We start from the raw sequence: 6,845 nt of genomic DNA, 5'->3' as shown, positions 1-6,845 counted from the left end.
CACGCCCCCCCCCCCCAGGTCAGGATCTGAAGCTCTCAGCTACTTTGCCAGAGCCATGTGTGGCACCATGCTTCCCGCCATGATAATGAACTAACCTTTGAAACTAAAGCAAACACCCAGTTAAATGCTTTCTCTTCTAAGAGTTGCCTTGGCTATGATGTTACTTCACAGCAATAGAACAGTGACTAAGATAAGAACCAAATGCTCAGTGGGGTTGAAGTTAGTGTCAAAAGTGATGAATGTCACACAGCCAGGATTTAGAATACAACCTACAGCTGCTCATGGAGCACACAAAACAAGAGACCATCCAGAGGGCCCAGCAGCTGCAGCACCAGCACCAGAGATAGTAGTCAGCCTCTCCCATGAGCTGGAGAAGACACGTGAGATCATGATTCCTGAGGAGAGGGTGTCATCTCCAATCTCAGCAAGGTGCTGGCTCTACGGCACAAACCTTCACACTGGGTACAGATCACTTCTGCATCTTCTAGACACTTCTGGGCAAGAAATATCAGGAATGATCCCCGGAAGACCTCACCAAGGCCACTGTCTACTCCACACTGAAAGAGCACTTCAAGGGGTGGGTCCCTTGAAACCACCATCTATGGCACCCAAGTCACTTCCAAATGGAAGAGCTTGCTGGAAAATGACTGGCCATCACATGCCTTTCTTAAACTTACGTGGGAGATCTGGCTGACTTTTGTTCAGAATGTCCTCATTCAGTGGCATCCCAGGAACTATGACACCATGGTGGATTTCATGAGCAGCTGGGTGTACATCCTCCCTTTGTGGGTTCTGGAAAGCATCTTAAATGGACACTTATACCCAAGATAGCAGGAGGGAAACAGCTGGAATCCTGTGATAGACATCACCCTTGTCCACTTGTAGCATGCCTTGGAGGCCTCTCATGTGGCCGGGAGCCTTTCTACTTCCGAGTCTACATCAAGCTGCCCAGTACCCTGCAGAAGTCACACTCCAGAAATGCCTCCTTCGGGCTTGTCCCGAAGCCCTAGAAAGAAGTTTTCATGTCAGGGTCCTGAGGACTTTAATGATGAAGGACATCTTGTCCAAGTTCAAAGTATACCTCTTCATCCCTGTGGGGATAAACATCACCCATAGCATTGTCTTCACAAAGGGTAAGAAAGTCTTGGGTACCCAATCCCTGCAGAGCCTCCTCCCCATCATGCTGAGAATAGATTAACCTCTGAAAGTATAAGCAAGGCCCAATTAAATGCTTCCTTTCATAAGGGTTGCCATGGTCGTGGTGCCTCTTCACAGCAACAGAACACTAAGACACTGGACCTGTGCTTGGGTGGTCTAATTATCAACTCCCAGCAGCCCATGGATTCCTTCTCCGGGGTGATGGACTTGGAAGGAAACCTCTGTCTCCAGCCTCGTTGGGCTCCTTAAGGAGCAGTTCTTGGGCATGCATGCAAAATACTCACACTTATAATTTTTTTTAAAGGGAATAGGCATTTTTTATTTTAAAGCTTTTCAGAAATGCACGGAAAGCCCAAAAGTAACAGGGATATTAGACTCTGGTCCTCAGAGCTTTCCCACATATGTTTCCCAAATATATTTTCTTCCAAGCATGGGTAATCTGGTATTTAATACAGTCAAATGGAAAGCTGAAGTGTTTCCCGGTGTGGCTTCTCTAATGCTCAGTTAAATGAACATGTAACATGGAATGCTTTCCCACACCCCTTGACTCAGAAGGCAAATCTGTTATTCTGTGATGTGATAAAACACTATTCGCCATATCCATGGCATGAACAAACACATTGCCATGGAAAGCTGACTGGGATGACCAGAGAATGAAGAAAGTACAGACCTACAAGCACACACAGAAAACAGAACAGACATACAAACAAACAAACATGCAGAACAGCTGGGTTTGGATGCACTGTGTTTGCTCTGATGGAGCAGCCCCAACTACAGCAGCAGCAACCAGGTTTATTACATACATCTGAATAAGGAGGTAGGCTTAGCTTATCTCATTAGGAAGCATTTTGTAGAGGAGCAGTCGCAGGCTGTAAATCTCCTGGAGGAGGGTGCTGAAGTTGGTGTTTTCTGCACATTCTATCAACATTTGCACATAGACCAGAGGAAGGCTTTGTCAGACCCAAGGAAGACTTTACTTATTCCCATGAGTCTGAGCTACCAGGGTCCTTGTCAATGGCACACGTCTACCCAGGACTTCACCCTCTCCTAACACATGCACTCAGAGCTTTTTCCACTCCCCACACACTGTGACTAAAGCAGTTCATAGAAGGGCTTTTGTTTTGTTTTGGTTTTTTAGCTTTCTGCTCTAGAGAGATAAAGTCCATCATGGCAACAAACGGCAGGCCTGATAATAGGGTCAAAAGCTGAGAGCTCAACTCTTTAAACAGAAGCACCAAGCAGAGAGAGAGAGAGAAAAAAAGGGAAGGAAGGAGGGAGGGAGGGAGGGAGGGAGGGAGGGAGGGAGGGACGGGGAGAGAGAGAGAGAGAGAGAGAGAGAGAGAGAGAGAGAGAGAGAGAGAGAGAGAGAGAGAAGATAGATAATAGGTAGGTAGGTAGACAGACAGACAGACAGACAGACAGACAGACAGACAGACAGATGTTAGATAGAGCGCATTGGGAATGGTGCGAGGATGTAAAAACCTCAAAGGATATAATCCATCCAGGAAAGCCATACTGTTGGAGTATGGTCTGGTGCATTTTGATGCTAATTACTGCTTGCTGTCTCTGTGCCCCACCTATATCTTGCCTAAGAACCTAACCTGTTTGACCAATAAAAGGCCATCACATCTGGGCAAGGGAAATGAGATAGGCGTGGCTAAATTTCCAGGGCTTGGGGAGACTGAGAGACTCTTGGGAGGAAGAGAGACCAGAAGAGAGGGGAGGAGAAGGCTGGGCCATGGGTTAGGTGGAAGAGAAGCACATGGCCAGCATGCATGGACACTTGGCCCAGATGATGATAATTAGCAAGTATTTGGGCCTATGGATGGGAGGCAGCTTGATAGAAATTATTAGAATCAGATGGCATGAGATTAGGGTAGGTATCTCATACCTGCCCCCACTATGGGCAATAGTTTAGGGGGTTAACGTCTGCCATGCCCCAGGTTAACTAAGGCTATTTTAAAATATAACAGGTGTCTGTATCTTAATTGGTTGCTAGCAGGTTAGAAAATACTGCTGTAATAGTAATTATAGGCTTAATAATAGACATTATTAGGCCATACTGGTAAAATAACTGCAGCAGCGTACCTCCTAGAAAACCAAAAACACCACCACCAAGTAGAGACCAAGAGTTCAAATGCCAGAGCATATGGGGGAAATTTCTCATTCAAGCCACAACAGAACGGTTTCTCACTAGTGTGAATTCCTTGATACACAATGTAGTCAGACTACAGCAAAATGCTTTCTTTCAGCCCACAGACTGGAAGTTTGCCTGTCGGACCCTGCTGTTAAGGTGGAAGTCTGCCATTAATTACTAGATAGTCCCTGAGCTCAGCGCTAAAACGACTGAGTTCTTTCCTCAGCTGGGTTCCCTCCTCTCCTCTTCTGCCCCCCTCCCTCACCCCTGCCTGATCTGGGGAAACCCCAGATCCTCTAATTCACCAAAGGCCTGGCTGCCAATTGGCCTGGTGCTGACAGCCCGGCAAAAGATCAGTAGCATTTATTGTGGAGAAATCTTTTCTCCCGCACCTCCAGCTGAACTGGGGATCTTCTGGCCCAGATCTCAGTTCTGTGGTTCCATGCTCCAACCCTCTCAGCCCTGACACCAGCGTTCTTGGGAGAGGCAGAATCTTTGATCCCATGCCTCATCCTTTTCTGCCTAGAAACCAACACAGCCCCGACATTGCTGTGGAGGAGTATGCCCTTCCATTTTGATGCTTGATGGAGACCAAGCTTCCCAGTAGAGTACTTGGCAAAGCCCAGGCTCCTGCCGGATGCTGAATGACATTTGTTCCCTTCATATATGAGAAAACAACAGTACAAGAAAGACAAGATGTACACTGTCTGTGCTGAATACACTCGCATCTACAGTTCCAAGAAGCCAGATGTCACACAGGCCAGTTCTTGTTGCTTACCTTTTTACCTCTGCAGCCTCTCCGCAGTAGCCTTCTGCCTATCCAGTCTGCAGCCCTAGAAGATGTCATCTTTACGTTGCTTAACATTGTCCTATGACATTAGGAAGCGTGAGGCCAGCTCCAGTAATAGAGAAACATAAGGGGAAGTCCATGATGGAGCTGAACTTTGCAAAGAAGAGGGGAGGGCAGTGCTACTGTCAAGTGCTGTTCTCTGCGTTCGCCGACAACACCCACACTGTGGCCATCAGGGCAACTAGCCACGTCTGCACCCATGAAACAGTGGAGCAGCTGAATATGGAGGCCAAGAACTTAAGGGACTTGCTGACCGATGAACCATTTTCCAGGCAAGTCATTAATTATCACCCCCTTCAGGACCCCCACCCACTTGTACAAGTTCAATACCTCTAATTTCTTCCATATGAAGAAAAGGAAAACAACAGATCCAGATGAGGAAAAGACCAGACAGGATATAATTATTTGAAAACTACCAAGGCTGCACTGCAAGAGATGCCCCAGCACCTCTACAGGGAATTCAAGAGAAATAGGATCTTAGCAGCAACTGGGAAGGCACCTGAGAAGACAAAGGTAGACTAGCTGGATGTTGCCATCCATTCAATGGGAAAGCTCAGCTCATCCTTCACCTGTGCTGCCCTGGTGCCAGAGACCACCCACGAAGCAGTTGTCTAAGTGAAGATGTCCTATATCGCCAGTTTGTTAAGGAGTGTTATGTGAGGTTGCACATCAACAAGGTTGACCTTAGCCTAGAGCCACAATGTGACCTGACATCCCCATTCCCCAACCCCCAAGAGCCTGCAAGAACTTCATCAAGCTCAGCTGAAAGCATCATTATAATGGTACCATCTTTCACAGGTCCATCAGGAACTTTGTGACCCAGGGGTGGGGGTGACCCTACAAGCACAGGCATAGGTGGTGAGTCTTACTGGGGCAAGCCTTTCAAAGGTGACTTCCAGCCCAATCCTTCACACATTGGCCATGGAGTTCTCATCATAGGCACAGGTAGTAAGTCCCTACTGGGGCAAGCCTTTCAATGATGACTTCCAGCCCAATCCCTCACACACTGGCTGTGGAGGGCTCACCATGGCCAACCCTGGACCAAATACCCATCAACCTCAGTCATGTCCATGCTTACCTGGAAAGGAAGCACACCACCTTTGGGTGAGTCGTTGTAAGTTTTGACATGCTGGCAGGTATGGAGAATGTGGAAACTGCTGCCCAAATTGACCACCCCAAGGGGGAAGTATGTATCTGTGTATCCGCACTGTTTGGAGATGACTATGAGGAGGAGGGTGCCCAGATATCCCAGGAGCAGAAGACACAGCATCAGGTGCCCTCAGAGGCCAAAGTGAGGATGAGCCTGGCCCCCAGCCTGGTAGCCAGGTCCCTCAGACATATGACCAGGGGTTGGGCAAGTAGTTCAACTTAGCAGCACAAGAGCCATCAAGCAGCATAGGTGTCCAAATGGCCAAGAGAAAGGCTAGCCAAGATTTGGGAGACTTTAGCTCCTGGTCCTGATAGGGCCCCCTTTTCTTTTCTTCTTTTTCTTTCTTTCTTTTCTTTCTTTTCTTTTCTTTTTTTTTTTTTTTTTTTTTGATTTTTGTTTTTTGAGACAGGGTTTCTCTGTGTAGACTTGGCTGTCGTGGACTCACTTTGTAGACCAGGCTGGCCTTGAACTCACAGTGGTCCACCTGTCTCTGCCTCCCTGAGTACTGGGATTAAAGGCGTGTACCACCACACCCAGCTTGATAGGGTTCCTTTTCTAGGGTGTTTTCGATTTTCTGCAGGGTCAGCTGTGACATTTTCTTTTTGGAACTACCAGCTATGACAGGTGCATTGAGAGATGCAGGGAGGGTCTGTCTTCAATGGTCTCCAAGCTATGTAAGGTCAGCCTAGACCCCTAAGCACAACTACCCTTCTTAGGATTTTAGCAGGTAGGAAAGGGAAAGGGAAAAGTTAGAGGTGTATTTTAGAGCTTAGAAAAGCCTCCCAGTGGAGTAGTGAGTACCAGTACTTAGGCGAGTACTGAGGCTTAGTACCACCACCACTGGGTGGTGACGGTGATGCAGAACAGCTGGACCTCAGCTATACTGTCTGGCAAAATCAGAAAATTGCTGGACATCAGTTCTGCACATAGAAGAACGTTAGAGACCTTATAGTTGAACACCAGACTTCAGCTTTATCTATGGTATCTTGGGCAAGAACCAGTCTACACTCCAGGCTCTGATCTTGGCTGAATGTTTTTCTTTCCCTTAAAAAAAAAAAGAAAGAAAGAAAAGGTCCATTTTAAAACCATTTCCTCCCCATGTGTTCCACTTGGGGAAGAATTCTATCCCATAGCAAACTTCTGGTGATCTTGCTGGTGTCTAGAATATTGGAGACATTTTGGATGGTCAAGAGGGTCAGACATTGCTAAAAGGCCTATGACTAGAGTCACGTGCCCCATGCCCACGGCACCCTGACTACAGAGCCCATACAGGCCAGCACCAGGCAATCTTAGCAGGAGTCACTTAACAGGATATTCCTGGTCCTGGAAAGATTGTTCAGCAAAAATCTGAGCCAATTAGTCGCTAATGTGACCACATACGGCCTAATGTCTCTGTACTATAACTCAGGTGACTGGCCATTCAGGCCCAGCCTATCAGCTTATACCTCCCTGTGGTTGCTCCTTAGTTTACTCAAATTAGAAGATAGCACAACCTCTTAGAAGTACCCTAGTTCCCTACAAAAAGGCCTGTGACTTTGGCTGGATGACCC

The 6,845-nt window shown here is 47.2% G+C and overlaps 1 pseudogene across 1 annotated transcript; it reads left to right on the top strand.

The window, feature by feature from the left end:
• The first annotated feature begins 4,688 nt into the window (after window positions 1–4,688).
• LOC311590386 (RING-type E3 ubiquitin-protein ligase PPIL2-like) lies at window positions 4,689–5,614 on the top strand (annotated as a pseudogene). The gene is made up of 2 exons: window positions 4,689–5,033; window positions 5,095–5,614. The product of its transcript is annotated as an RING-type E3 ubiquitin-protein ligase PPIL2-like (transcript).
• The last annotated feature ends 1,231 nt before the right edge of the window (window positions 5,615–6,845 follow it).

This window comes from Acomys minous (assembly GCF_964271855.1).
Source record: "Acomys minous genome assembly, chromosome: 2".
Lineage (NCBI taxonomy): Eukaryota > Metazoa > Chordata > Mammalia > Rodentia > Muridae > Acomys > Acomys minous.
The sequence above is the reverse complement of the archived record's forward strand: the minus strand, read 5'-3'. Positions and strand labels throughout refer to the sequence as shown.